The sequence below is a fragment of the Suncus etruscus genome, chromosome 12 (genome assembly GCF_024139225.1).
Source record: "Suncus etruscus isolate mSunEtr1 chromosome 12, mSunEtr1.pri.cur, whole genome shotgun sequence".
Classification (NCBI taxonomy): Eukaryota; Metazoa; Chordata; class Mammalia; order Eulipotyphla; family Soricidae; genus Suncus; species Suncus etruscus.
The window spans coordinates 40,922,662-40,934,971 of NC_064859.1; the positions used below are offsets into that span (position 1 = coordinate 40,922,662).

At 38.0% G+C, this 12,310-nt stretch overlaps 1 protein-coding gene and 2 non-coding genes across 3 annotated transcripts in view; all 3 read left to right on the forward strand.

Moving 5' to 3' along the window:
* TMEM131 (transmembrane protein 131) overlaps positions 1 to 12,310 on the forward strand; it is a 195,929-nt gene that overhangs the window by 74,024 nt on the left and 109,595 nt on the right. The gene's annotated exons all lie outside the window — the stretch shown is intronic.
* On the forward strand, positions 2,043 to 2,173 carry LOC126024872 (small nucleolar RNA SNORA51). Its single transcript, XR_007500968.1, has one exon. It is a non-coding gene; the product is annotated as a small nucleolar RNA SNORA51 (small nucleolar RNA).
* LOC126025292 (U1 spliceosomal RNA) lies at positions 2,348 to 2,511 on the forward strand. Its single transcript, XR_007501318.1, has one exon. It is a non-coding gene; the product is annotated as a U1 spliceosomal RNA (small nuclear RNA).

A 12,310-nucleotide genomic window follows, 5' to 3' on the forward strand; every position in this document is an offset into this window, starting at 1 on the left:
AGCTGGATTGATAGCAGCAGGTAGGGCATTTGCCTTGCACAAAGCCTACCTGGGCTCATCCCCAGCATCTCTTATGGTCCCTCGAGCACTGCCAGGAATGACCCCTGAGCATAGGGCCAGGGCACAGATCACAGTAATCTCTGGTCACTGGTGGGTGTGACCCAAACCAAACCAAACCCCTTTTGAAACTAGAGCAAGAGTACAACATGTGGAGGGTTGATGCTTGACTTGCTCAAGGGCGACTCAGGTTTAATTCCTGACACTGAAATAGTCCTCTAAGCACAAATAGAAGTAAACTTTGAGTACCCTTAGGTGTGACCCAAAACAAACAAAAACAGGAAGCCATCTGATGAGTGAAAACAGTCCTATTTCATTTTCATTATTTTAATTTTTTTCTGTGGATTTAAGGTAAACTTTTTTTTGTTTTGGTTTTTTGGGCTACACCCGGTGACGCTCAGGGGTTACTCCTGGCTATGTGCTCAGAAATCTCTCCTGGCTCAGGGAACCATATAGGATACCAGGGATTGAATCCAGGTCCATCCTGGATCAGCCTCGTGCAAGGCAAATGCCCTACTGCTGTGCTATCACTCTGGCCCCAATTTAAGATAAACTTTGATGAGCTTTCTTTAAAGTACAATCTTTAACCTCTCACCAAATCCAGAAGATGCAGATAAATGCTTATTTATCTCTACAGAGACCCATAACTCAGATACAGAATTACTTCAGAATTACTTCTACTCTGGGTCTCAGGCATCATACATCTCAGATACATGTAAGAGAAAACAAGCTTCCCTCCTTTTTGTTTTCAACTCAATTTAACAGGTGGTAAAGAAGATCACTATTATTTTTAATTGCTTTATTTTAGCATCATGGTTACAAAATTGTTCATTGTTGGATTCAGTCATACAATATACATCATCCTTCACCAGTGCACCCTTCCTGTTCCTGATGTCTCCTGTTTCCCTCCCCATTATGCTGTAGGCCAAGCAAATTGCTCCCCCCTCTCTTTCTCTCTCCCCCTCCTCCTCCCAGTCCCACCCTTTGGACACTATAGAGGGGTGCCTTGCCTCTTAGTTTCTCCACTTTCAGTGCCGAGTTCTTGTCCAGGGTGATCAGTTCTAAGTATCATTATTCCAGTAGACCCTTCTCTACACTAACTGCTCTTTTTTTTTTGGGGGGGGGGGGTCATACCCAGCAGCGCTCAGGGGTTACTCCTGGCTTTACACTCAGAAATCGCTCCTAGCAGGCTCGGGGGACCATATAGGATGCTGAGATTTGAACCACTGTCCTTCTGCATGCAAGGCAAACACCCTACTTTCACACTATCTCTCCAGCCCCACTAACTGCTCTTTGTGACAAGTTTTCTACCCTGTGCTAGACCCCGAAGAGATTATGTTTGCTGTTGTCTTCTTGGCTGCCTCACACAGGAAAGCAGGAAAGCAGGCAGGGAATGATGCAGCAGCCTTTTAAAATGGCTCTCTTTTGCCCAAACACATTGCAGGAATCTGTATCCACCCTTATTGAGTGGAGACAGCTTACTCTGTGCTGGACTCTGAAGAGATTATGTTCACTGTTGTCTTCTTGGCTGCCTCATGCAGGAAAGCAGGCCAGCACTGGTTGTTCTTGTCTTTTTTTGTTTGTTTGTTTTGTTTTTTTGTGATGTGTGCTAGTCTTATGGTATGACATGGTTTTTTTTTTATTTTATTTTTATCTCCTTGATGAATAGTGATATGAAACATTTTTTTATATGCCTTTTGACCATCTATAATTCTTTGGGGGAAATGCCTGTTCATTTCATCTCCCTGTTTTTTTGATGGTATTAAATGTTTTTAAGATCATTTTAGGGAGAACTTACAGGGGAAAAATAAAAAAGATCATTTTAGGGCCAGAGCAATGGGTAGGGCATTTGCCTGCATGTGGCTGACCCATTTTGATCCCCAGCATCCTATATGATCCCTGAGCCTGCCAGGAGTGATTTCTGAGTACAGAGTCAGGAGTAATACCCGAGTGCCACCAGGTGTGCCCCCCCCAAGATCATTTTAAACAGCATAACTTACCACAGGCTGTGTTCTTTACACTGACTGTATAAAAAGAGGAGGTACAGTAAATGCACCCCATATACACCTCAACGAGGCTTTTTGCCTAGTCTGTATTGTGAATTGGGGGCAAAAAAACCCAAAAAAACAGCATAACTACTAAAATAATATTTGTCTGGTAAGTTTGAAGAAAATAAAAGGCAAGCTGAGAGACATGGCTAGTTGTATATAGATGTATTTTGATTTAACAAATTAACATTTTGATTGCATTAATGTCAGAATTGTAGTCCATTTAAAATATGATTAAACATATACTTACCTGGCAGGGGAGATACCATGATCATGAAGGTGGTTTCCCCAGGCCGAGGCTTATCCATTGCACTCCGGATGTGCTGACCCCTGCGATTTCCCCAAATGTGGGAAACTCGACTGCATTATTTGTGGTAGTGGGGGACTGCGTTCGCACTCTCCCTTGGTATTCTTTGTTTAAAAATACATCTTGGGGGCCGGAGAGATAGCATGGAGGTAAGGTGTTTGCCTTTCATACAGAAGGATGGTTGGTTCGAATCCCGGCATCCATATGGTCCCCTTGCCTGCCAAGGGGCGACTTCTGAGCATGGAGCCAGGAGTAACCCCTAAGCGCTGCCGGGTGTGACCCAAAAACCAAAAAAATAAAAAAGAAAAATAAATATGATTAAACATTTATGATCTCAAATATAGACTAAATGTATAAGTTATTTATATTTGTATAAAACCATGAAATAACAGTTAATATGAGATGTCTGATAGCCATTCCTTCTTTTCATATATGTGTTTACAAAGATCATGAATTTTGGGGCTGGGAGTACTGAAACTTGCAATCAGCTTTATATACTTTTAATTGGAATCATTACTTATGAATAGTTGCTATGTAAATAAAATTTATTTTCACCTTTTAGATTTAAGGATCATACTATTCTGACCTATAAAAAGGCTTTCAATGAAATGTTGATACAGATACATAGAGTTCATAATCCATTGACAACTCATCACCCATAGGCTCCTATCAAATGCAAGATAATTAATGAAACAGTGAGTTTTTGCTAATTCTTTTTGAGTATATTCTATGTAGAGTGGTTCAGAATAGAGACACTAGTGACTGAAGTGGTAGGATAGTGTGTAAGGAATTTGCTTTGCATGTAGCATTCACAGATTCAAAATCAGCTCCATGTAAGGTCTCTAAGCCCCCCCCATAAGAAGTGATCCCTGAGCACTGGTAACTGAGTAAAACCTGAACACTGAGGGGGATAGCCCCCAAACAAAACAAAAAACCCAGAATAAAGACTGATAAACTATTCTAAAATGATAGCATGAGAAATGCTTTAAGACAACACATTAAGGAGGAGAAAGAGATTAGGGCAATAAATCAAAACTTTTAGTTTAAAATAGTGTTCTTGGGGCCAAAGCAAAGAGGCAGGGTATTTGCTTTGCACATGGCTATCTGGAATGGACTCGGGTTTGGATACCAGCATCTCCTGAGCCAGGAGCAATGCAGGAGTTAACTCCTGAGTGCCACGTGTGTGGCCCCAAAACAACAAAAACATTCATTAAATTAAAAAATTAATTAAATTAAAAAATAAAATAGTATTCTTTTAATTGCTTGGCAGTAGCCATTCTAGAGTGATTGTGTCAGAAGTTGCATGCTGCTGTTTATTATTTCATTTGTTATTAAGAGATCTTTGACAGTTTTATGGATGGAATTTTTGTTATAAAAAATAACCCTTTTGTATGGAAATGGAAGTTAGGTTGTAAATTTTCTGTCATTCAACACTTTAAATAATGTTACTTCCCCAAATAAAAAAAGAGACAAGGTCAAACATTGTAGACTGGTAGTTTTTACTTGTTTTGGATCATGAATCTCTTTAAGAATGGATAAAAGACATAAATGGACTCTCGGCCTTCCTCTTTATATGTGGGCACACAGAGTTGCACATACATAAAAGTTTTTCATAATGACTGAAGGATGATATAGATGTCCCTCTTAAAGTTCAAATCTGGGTCCTAAAGAGTTAAAAAGAAAAATTCCACAAGAACTGGGATAGACCAAGGGTGGGGCCTCTGCAAGGCATGCATCTGTTCAGGGTTGATCCTCAGCACTACTCCTGAGCATCTCTGGGTATAGCTCTGGAGGCCCCAAGTACTTATATAACTCTCATCAAAATATGAGGAGAAGGGGCTGAGTGGTGGCGTTAGCGGTAAGGTGTCTGACTTGCAAGTGCTAACCTAGGACAGGCCACGGTTGATCCCCTGGCATCCCATATAGTCCCCCAAGCTAGGAGCAATTTCTGAGTGCATAGCCAGTAGTAAACCCTGAGCGTCACCATGCATGGAGAAGATCTGAACAGATAATTCCTCAAAGAAGAAAGACCAAACGACACATGAACAAATGTTCCACATCATTAATTATCAGGGAGATATAAATCAAAACAACAATGAGGTATGTCATACCACAGAGAATGACACACATCACAAAGAACACCAGTGCTGGCATGAATGTGGGGAGAAATGGACTCTCATTTATTGCTGACCAGTGAGAATGCAACCAGTCCAACCTTTATGGAATACAATATAGTCCTTTCTCAAAAGTCTAGAAATTGTGTTCCATATCTAGCGATATCATTCCTATGGATATACCCTAGGAACACAAAAATACAATACAAAAACACTTTATGCACTCCTATGCTCACCACAGAACTATTTACAATAGTTTGAATCTGAAACAACCAAGGTGCCTGAGAAGAAATGAGTGGGTAATGAAACGTGGTAAATCTACACAATGGAATACTATACAGCTGTTAGGAAAAAATGAAGTCGTGATCTTTGTTTATACAAGGATGGATATGGGGAGTATTATGCAGAGTGCAATGAGTAAAAGGAATAGACATAAAATAATCTCATTTGTGTGATATAAGAAAAATAAAAATATACTATGGGTAATAATATCCATTGACTGTAGAGATGTGGGTCAGGAAGACCAGTCCATGGTAGTAAGCTTGCCACAAAGATTAGTAAGTGCAGTTAGAGTAGAGAAGGGTCTGCTCTGACAATGATAGTTGGAACTGATCACTCTGGACAAGAACTGGTTGCTGAAAGAGGATAGAGTGCATGATACCATTTCATTAGCAATAGTGCAAACCACAGTTTCAGAAAAAGAGAGAAAGAACGAGGCAAAATGCCAGCCCCAGAGATAAGTGGGGGGGGTAAGTGGGAGGGACATGAAAAACATTTCTGATATTATTCAGGAAATATTCTGTGAATGAAACCCAACTATGAACAATTCTGTAACCTTGGAGCTTAAATAAAGCAATACAAAAAAAAAAAAAAAAGTTCAAGAAATAATAAAAATGAAAGTCACCATTTATTATTAAGAGGGAAATATATTTATTGAGGTCCTATGCTTTATAAAACTGCTAACGCTAGTTTCATACACACATCATTCCAACACCAGGCCTATCATCAGAGTCCCAAAGTCCCCTCCCATTCTAGGCCCAAGAACTCCAAATTAAATTCATGAACCAACACTCCAGTTTCGACTATCTGTTGTTATGTGTAAAATAACTTTAAAATGGGCTGGACAGTAGTGTTTCATTGTTGAAGATTCCTTTATCTCCAATGTCATGGAGTGTTCTGCCTATGTTTTTTCTTTATATGCATTATGGTTTCAGGTCTGATATCAAGGTCTTTAATTCATTTTCATTTCACTTTTGTGCATAGCATTAAAGAGAAATCTGAATTCTTTTTTTTTTTTTTTTGCATGCAGTTAACCCGTTTTCCCAGCATCACATGCTGAAGAAGCTTTATTTTCTTCATTTTATATTTTTTGCTCCTTCACCAAAAATTAATTGATGTAAACCTGTGGGTTCATATCTGAATATTCAAATCTATACCAATGATTTGAGGGTTTATCTTTATCCAATGCCATACTGCTTTAATGACTACTGCCTTACAGTACAGTTTAAATTTGGGGAAAGTGATGCCTCACACCTTCTTTTCCCCCAAGGATTGCTTTAGTTATTAGTGGGCATTTATTGCTCCATATGAATTTCAGAAGCGTCTGATCAACTTTGAAAAATATTATTGTTATTTTATAGGGATTGCATTAAATCTGTACAGTGCTTTAGGAAGTATTGACATTTTAATGATGTTAATCCTCCCAGTATATGAGCAGGGTACATTTTTCCTTTTCCTTGTATCTTTTTTTTATTTCTTGAAGCAGTGTTTTGTAGTTTTCTTTATGTAGGTCTTTCACCTCTTTAGTTAAATTGACTCCTAGGTACTTGGTTTTCTGAGGTACAATTGTAAATGGGTTTTTTTTTTTTAAGTATCTTTTTCTTCTCTTTCATTATTTCTTCTCTTTATTTTTTTCTTTCATTATTTTTGTATAGAAAAGCCACAGATTTTTGTGTATTAATTTTAACTAACTTTGTAGCCTGCCACTTTACTATACAAATACATTGTTTCTTGAAGCATTTTTTTGTCTTTGGGATTTTCTGGATACAATGTCATGTTGTCTGAAAATTGCGATTTCATGTCCTCCTTTTCTATGTAGATGCCCTTGACTTCTTTTTATTGCCTAATTGTTATGACAAGTACTTCCAGTACTGTAAAGCATAAAAGTGGTGAGAGAGGAAACCTTGCCTAGTGCTAGATCTTAGAGAAAAGATCTTTTAGTTAGCCTTAGAGACAAGGTTTTTAGTTTTTCCCCATTGAGTATAATATTTGCAATGGATTTGTGATAAATGGCTTTGACAATATTGAGGAAACTTCCTTCAGTTCCCATTTTGTTGAAAGTTTTTAACATGAACAGGTACTGGATCTGGTCCATTGCATTCTCAACATCAATTGATATGATTGCATAGATTTTGGGTTTATTTTCATTGATATTTTATTGTATTATGTTGATTTACATGTATATGTTAAACCACCCTTGCATCTCTGGAATAATCCTACTTAATCATGATGTATAATCATCATGGTGAGCTGTTAGATTCTACTTGCTAGTATTTTGTTGAGGATTTTTGTATCTGTGTTCATGAAGGATACCAACCTTTAATTCTCTATTTTTGGTGGTGTCTTTATCTGCTTTTGATATCAGAGTGATATTGGCTTCATAGATACTATTTGAGAGTTTTCCCATTTCTTCAATTTCCTGGAAGAGCTTGAAAAGAATTGGCAATAGATTCTCTTTAAATATTTGAAAAAATTCACTGTGAATTTATCTGGGCCTAGGCTTTTGTTTTGGGAAGCCTTTTGATTACCATTTCAGTTTCCTCAGTTGTGATAGGTCTGTTCATGTATTCCATATCATTTGATTTAACCATAAAGTTTATCGAAGTCTAAATATGTATCCATTTTACCTTGGTTATTCATTTTCCAATTTCTTAAGCCCTGCCACTAAGTTATTTCTGTATACCTTTTCTTCCTGATGAATGCTCATAAAACTATAAATTTCTTCTAAAGATCGCTTTTGCTGTATCCCACAAATTTTGATAATTCATGTCATCATTTTTATTTTTCCCAGGAATTTTTTGATTTTGTCTCTGAGCCACTGGTTGTTCAATAGTGAGCTGTTAAATGTCCAGGTGTTAAAGTTATTTTTTCTTGTCTGTTTATAATTCATTTCTGTTTTTAGTGCATTATGGTCTGAGATATTAGTAGAACCCATTTCTATCCTCTTGAATTTTATGGAGGTATTTTTTTTGGGGGGGGGGTTGGGTCACACCCGGCGGTACTAAGGGGTTACTCCTGGCTGTCTGCTCAGAAATAGCTCCTGGCAGGCACGGGGGACCATATGGGACACCGGGATTCCAACCACCTTTGGTCCTAGATTGGCTGCTTCCAAGGCAAATGCCGCTGTGCTATGTCTCTGGGCCCTGGAGGTATGTTTTATGGCCCAGCATGTGGTCTATCATGGAGAATGCCCCATGTGCATTAGAGAAGAATGTGTATCCCACTTTCTGGATATAATTAGCCATATATGTATTATAGATAGATAGATAGATAGATAGATAGATAGATAGATAGATAGATAGATTAGCCATATATCTATTATAGATAGATAGATAGATAGATGATAGAAGATTAAGCCACTCTTTTTTATTCTGCTTTCTGAACTAATATATCCTCTTTAACTTTTATCCTGATTGACCTATCAAGGGGTGACAGAGTAGTGTTGAAATCTCCCACTGTCGTTGTGTTGCTGGTGATAACTTTCTTCAAACCTACTAGCAATTTTTAAAAGTATTTTTCTGGCCCCTTATTGGGTGTGTATGTTTAGAAGTATAATTTCTTCTTGGTGTACACATGCCTTAAATTGCTCATCTCTTTCACTTTTAATCTTTTTAACCCTAAAGTCTGTCATCTGATATTAGAATGACCACCCCAGCCTTTTTAAGGGTATTGTGTGCTTGAAGGATTGTCCTCCAACCTTTGACTTTGAGTCTATGTTTGCTCTAACTATCCAGATGTGTTTCTTGCAGGCTGCAAAATATTGGGTTCAATTTTCTTGTTAATTTTGTCACTCTGTGCCCCTTAACTGGGCATTTAGTTCATTGATATTGAGAAAGATGATTGTCATATGATTTAGTATCTTTTTGTAAAAGTATGATATCTTTATTTGGTCTGTCTTTCCTTTAAATTCATCTTTTAAGGCTGGTTTTGAATCTGTTACGTTTCTCAGCTGGTGTTTACCCTTAAAGTTGTATCTCCTTCTTTCAAACATAAATGAAAGTCTAGCTGGGTTATGTATTCTTGGCAAAGCAGTTATTTCATTGAGTTTAACCACTATATCCCACCATTGCCTTGGATCTTTGAGGGTTGCTTGTGCTAAATCTATAAATCTTTAGGATGCTTCATTGTATGTAATTTCCTTTTTTGATATGCTGCTTTCAGTATTCTATCTTAATCTGTGGTTTCTTATCATTGTGACTAGGATGTGCCTTGGGTTGCTTTTCTTTGGAATGCTTTTAAATAGTACACTCCAATGGTTTCATGTGCTCTTGAGTTTTGGGAATGTCTCAGCTATGATGTCCTTGACTGTTGATTCTTCATGGAGGATACCCCCCTGGGTCTCTGGGACTCCAATGATTCTTTTTTTTTAATTGAACTTGTCCCAGATTTCTATTGTCTATTTTATTTCCATCTTCTGATTGTTTTAAGACTCTTTTCAGCCTCTTCTGTTGTAGGGAGGTGTCACGCAGCTCATATTCCAGCTCACTGTTTCTTTCAGCAGTTGTTACTCTGCTGGTAAGGTGAGATTTTCATTTTACCTACCATGTCCATGTTTTTCAGCCCTAATAGTTCTGTTTGAAGTTTTCTTATTTCTACTCTCATGTCATCTTTAGTTTTATAGTTCCGTCTATTCTATATTTTCTTTGAGTTCTTTGAACATCCTCCACATTTCTTCTTTAAAATCTTTATCAGGGAGGCTATACAGGTGACTAGTACTTGTTGGCTCTTCAGAGCTACCATCTTCATATCTGCTCATGGTGGTGTTCTACCTTGTTTCCTCATTGTGACCATTGCAATATGGTGTGTTTTACATCTTGTGCTGAGGTTCATTGACTAGAAGAAATACTCAGTCACAGAGCAGAGTAAAATGATCACAGTCTTCTTGTTGCACCTGTCTTGCCAAGTTCAGAGTGGGCAGTAGAGGCATCCTTGCTTTGTGGATAAAATAATATTGTTTATATTGAATAAATTAATTTGGGAACTGTTGTACTGTTATATTTTTCTTAGATAATGCTTTTGTCTTTCACCTTTTCTCTCGAATCTTACCCCACTTTTATTCCTGTGAGTGCCTCTATGCTACTTGTTTTCCTCCAGTACATAATGCTTATTTTGTATTTTCTCTCATGACTTCCTTTTCTCTGTGTCCTCAAACAGTGGTTGGTTCCTTTTCAAACAACTCCATCCTTTTTTTTAGGGGGGTGGGGGTTGAGGTGGTTTTGGGCTCATATTTGGTGATGCTCAAGGTTACTCCTGGCAAGCTCGGGGAACCATATGGGTTGCCGGGGATCAAACCCAGGTCTGTTTTGGGTCAGCTGCAGGCAAGGCAAACAACCTACCACTGTGCTATTTCTCCAGCCCCAAACTTCATTCTTTTTATGGCAGCATCTCTTGCTTGCTTTTGGAATATGCCTATATGCAGTGGTCCTCAAACCACGGCCCACAGGCCACTTATTGCATTTGTTCCCGTTTTGTTTCTTCACTTTAAAATAAGATATATGCAGCATAGAAATTTGTTCATAATTTTTGTTTTTTTATATAGTCCAGCCCTCTAACGGTCTGAGGGACAGTGAACTGCCCCCCCTGTTTAAAAAGTTTGAGGACCACTGGCCTATAGTGTCCCAAGCTGTGTTGCAGATCCCTTATCCTCCATCACTCACCTAGAGTTTCCAACATCACCTTATATTTAGCAGCTCTTGTTGCTCTGTCTCCAGTCACAAAATCCAGAATCTGAAGCCTTCTGAATTCCTTCCAAGGTGTCACTTCTTCACCCTTTGTTTACCTTCCCTATGAATCTTGAAATTTTATCATTCTTTTATGTTTTTCTCCGGCCTTTATTACTCACTCCTCTTCTCTGAACTTAGGCCCTCATTTCTAGATGGACTGTTACTGCCTGCCTGCCATATCTAATTTATAGCATTCTGTTAACAGAGACCTCCTTTACTATTAAAATCTGATGTTATTTTCACAATTCGTTTCTATAAAAGCTTTTAATGGTTTTCAAGTGTCATTTTAGAATAAATGTTTCTTTTTTTTTCTGAATAATTTGAAGGACCTTCTCCAAAGAAATTAGAAATCAAAATAGATTATTCAAAGTTGACACAGGCTTTAACTCTTAAAAGTCCTCAGGCTACACAAAAATGAAAATTTCTTAAATAAAATCCCTTTCACCTTCCTATACACCACTTCATCCTGAACCTATAAAGAACCAATAACTGTTTTCTGAAATAAATGTTCTTTTAAAGTTCTCAGCATTTAATATATAACTCAATGACATACTTTTTTTTAAAAGAGGGGTACACTCTATGATGGTGACCTTTGTGATATGAGTCTAGGGTTTGGTTTTCAGCCCAGTGATTTCAACAGGGTCACACTCTTCTGGGGGCAAGATGGGACCAGTAGTGCTGAAGAAAGAGCTCAGGACCCAGCACTATCTTGTACTTCACTTTCTACACTTTCTCCCTGGCCCAGGGTCTCTTTTTGTTTGTGTGTTTTGGGGCCATACTGACACACAAGGGTTATTCTTTGCTATGCTCTCAGAAATCATGCCTGACTCAGACACCATATGGAAATCCCGGGAATTGAACCCAGATCCGTTCTTGGTCAGTCTTGTGCAAGGTAAAGGCCCTACTGCTGAGCTATTGCTCAGGTCCCCAGGGCCTCTTTTTTGGAAAGAATTTCTTGTTGTCATTTTTATTATAGTAATAAATAGAAATAACAGATGATATATGGTAATAAGTGAATGCATAACCTAAATTCAAGTAGGTTAACATTTTTGTCATATTTCCTATATTATTGGGCCTGAATCATTTTAAAATTGACATAATGACATTCCCATCCTTTATATTCTTGTATTCTCCTACATAAAGGTATTTTTCACGATGGCAGAACTAATATTGATACTGCAAAAAAATCAACAATAATTACAATGTCTTTAGGCAGAACAATAGATGTTTGGGTCTAAGTAGAAATGTAATTCAAATTAGTTGAGGCCAAAAAGAGGTTATATTAGAAAAAAAATATAAAGGAACATAGCATAAACACATCGATATTAGAAATGGATTAGAAAGGAATCTCAACTTTTTTGCTGGGGGCTGATATTCAACAATGTTACCTGATAGTATACTAGGGCTTTTTCCTTCTCTCTGTCTCATTTTGTAATGATATATTCTCTCCCACTTGCAGTATCTTTTATCTACAGCAGATGAACGTATCCATTGACTATTCTTTAGATTTGCACTCGGTTGCTTCCCTCCATCAGGAACTATAGTAGCTGCTTCAGTTTTTGTTCAGTTCTTTTTATAATATCTTTTTTTTTTTTTTTTTTTTTTTTTTTTTTTTTTTGGTTTTTGGGCCACACCCTGTGACGCTCAGGGGTTACTCCTGGCTATGCGCTCAGAAGTTGCTCCTGGCTTCTTAGGGGACCATATGGGACGCCGGGGGATCGAACCGCGGTCCGTCCTAGGCTAGCGCAGGCAAGGCAGGCACCTTACCTCCAGCGCCACTGC